Source organism: Oncorhynchus masou, chromosome 8 (genome assembly GCF_036934945.1).
Source record: "Oncorhynchus masou masou isolate Uvic2021 chromosome 8, UVic_Omas_1.1, whole genome shotgun sequence".
Taxonomy (NCBI): domain Eukaryota; kingdom Metazoa; phylum Chordata; class Actinopteri; order Salmoniformes; family Salmonidae; genus Oncorhynchus; species Oncorhynchus masou.
Genome location: NC_088219.1, coordinates 23,666,386 through 23,668,949, shown reverse-complemented (window position 1 = coordinate 23,668,949; position 2,564 = coordinate 23,666,386). Strand labels below are relative to the sequence as shown.

General features: G+C 49.7%; 1 long non-coding RNA gene across 1 annotated transcript in view; it reads left to right on the top strand.

Moving 5' to 3' along the window:
* The first annotated feature begins 1,620 nt into the window (after positions 1–1,620).
* Positions 1,621–2,564, top strand: part of LOC135544409 (uncharacterized) — an 18,358-nt gene continuing 17,414 nt past the window's right edge. Inside the window, exon 1 of the long non-coding RNA XR_010456332.1 lies at positions 1,621–1,668. This is a non-coding gene — a long non-coding RNA (uncharacterized LOC135544409). The remainder of the gene's footprint in view (positions 1,669–2,564) is intronic.

Below are 2,564 nucleotides of genomic sequence, written 5' to 3'. Positions count from 1 at the left end.
AATAAATACTTTAGCACAGAGCTTAGCGTCCCGCTGTTTTACAGTTATCCATTATTTCTGTCGACCGGCTGTCTGGTCTGGTCTGGCCCCTTCCCTCTCGCGGCTTGCTGCCTCCTCTGTCACTGGTCGTTCCCATGACCTTCAGCCCAGTGGCCAAGCTTCCCTCCCTGCCCAGTGGCCATGCTTCCCTGCCTGCCCAGTGGCCAAGCTTCCCTCCCTGCCCAGTGGCCAAGCTTCCCTCCCTGCCCAGTGGCCCACATTCTCTGCCCTCAACCAAGCTCTAGTGCCCACAGGACAAGGGGGACAATGGCCTGCCCTGCCTGCCCTGCTGTCTGCATGCTCACCAGATATTATCCTTCACTGTCCCTGTTTCAGTCTTCTTTCTCTCTGCTTTCTCTCTATCTATCCTTCTCAAGCTATTTCATTTCCCTCGTCATCTTTCTACTATTTCTCCCTCTCTCTCTCTCTCCCTCTCTCTCTCTCTCTCTCTCTCTCTCTCTCTCTCTCTCTCTCTCTCTCTCTCTCTCTCTCTCACACACACACTTAACACATGATCACAGACACTGGGGAAGAATTCCACTGAACCCCGTCCTCTGTTAGCGCCGGTGTTTTTTTGGAAGGTGATCCGTCTCTTTCTCCTGCCATCCGCTGGTTGGTTCCAGCGCTGCGCGGCGTGTGTGCTGGCGTGGACTGAGCCTGGGCCAGTGTGTTCCGGAGCTGATGAATTGCAGGCGAGATGCGGGGCGGCAGCCGGCGAGGAGCGGCGGCGAGCGGCCGTCATGCAGCATCAGCGTCTGCCTGTGTGATGGGGGAAATCGGAGAGACAGCCCTGACAACTTAATTTAACACAGAGCTGGGGGAAGCCAGAGTGCCACTGTGCTCTGGATAATTGATAACTCTGTCATATTGCCACCACACCACACCTGATTAGAGAGAGGGACAGGATGGACAACATTAATGCAAGAAGTTGCGCCTGACCAATATACTCCTACTGCATTACAGATAGATTTCAGGATATTTGTGTACCTCTGTGTGTAATATGCATGCCAATTGTGTCCTATGTGCTTGCAAGTACATGTGCAAGTGCTCATAAGCACTACGTGTGTACTTGAATAGGCCTATGTGCTTACCTGTGCCATGTTCCTGTCTTTTTGAATGTGTGTGCTTGCATTTGAGTTGTGAGCCGTCCGCACCGTATATACAATACTAACCATCTTCGCTCTGTGGCACCTGTCTGATGCTCCTGGATACTGTCACCCCTCACTGAGCCTTTGTGGGCCTCTGAGGAGAGAGACAGCTTCCTGGTTCCCCCTGATGTCCCAGGCTGGAGACCCTGTTGTGCTGGAAACTGGTTGACTGCTAATGTCTATTAATTACACATAGGCACTCTAATATCAGCATCTGGCTCCTCCATGCTCCTTGCAGTGATGCTGATACTGTGTGGTAACACCTTGTAGATGCGACAATGTAATAGCATGGGCTGTGATGCTACAGCCCTGCTACTATATGTCTACAGTATTACCTAATAAAATACTAATGAGTTGGAAGCATGTTTACTCAAACATGTAATTAAGTGAAATGGAATGAAATTGTATTATTCAATCTGTTCTTCTCCAGTGGACCAGACCATGCATCCGCCCTCTCTTCGGTCAAGGAAAAGGAGACCAGGTAAGAGTAGCAGCATGTAAACACAAAGACCTCTTGGGTGCTTTATACTATTGACAATGAGCTAATAATAATACCTAGAGGTCCATCCTCCCAGACCAACCCTCTCCTCGTGGCCATAACAGGACACAGCAGTGCCCTACCCTGCACTACACACCAGAATAAATGAGCAATTGACCACAAAGTGTCAGCCAGTCATAATCCCCTTTTAATTTTATTTTGGGGCCTGAGCCAGGCCTCTCCTGCATCCCTCCAACCTGGGTACTGGCTGATGACGGTATGGCCTGAGTGACAGCGGAGGGCTGTGGGGGTCTTTACTGGGAATCAAGGGAAGGAAATACAATAACCAGGCAAGGCCGTCTCAGCCCTCACAAAGCCACCGCTCTGTTTGTCTTACACTTGAGAGGGATTTATGTCCCCACACACATGTGCACGCACACATCCATGCACACGCACGCATACTCTCCCGAACACACACGTTCACACAGTCGCACAAACACACACAGGAACACACAAATGTGCATGCTCACACACACACACACACACACTCGCACAGATACATGTATATGCATGCACACTCAAACACAAACCCACTAATACTACTCTATATGAGGTTATTTATGTCTTCATTTATACAGCTTGGTCTCAATGTGCGGGTCACAGTGCCACAGCTGTCCAATCCTCTACAATCCCACAATGCCAAGAGGGATACTTCCTTTTGAACAGCAATTTATTTTCCTCCCTCGGTGCCGTTATTCAAGAGTAAAGGTCTCGTCATTAGAATGTATGCTTCCACAACGCGTAGGAAAAGGGCAGGCGCTGAATGGGATTCACTCTCCATTTACGTAATGAAACAGAGATGTACAGCAGATGCAGGCTAGAACTCTGTCTGGGAGAGA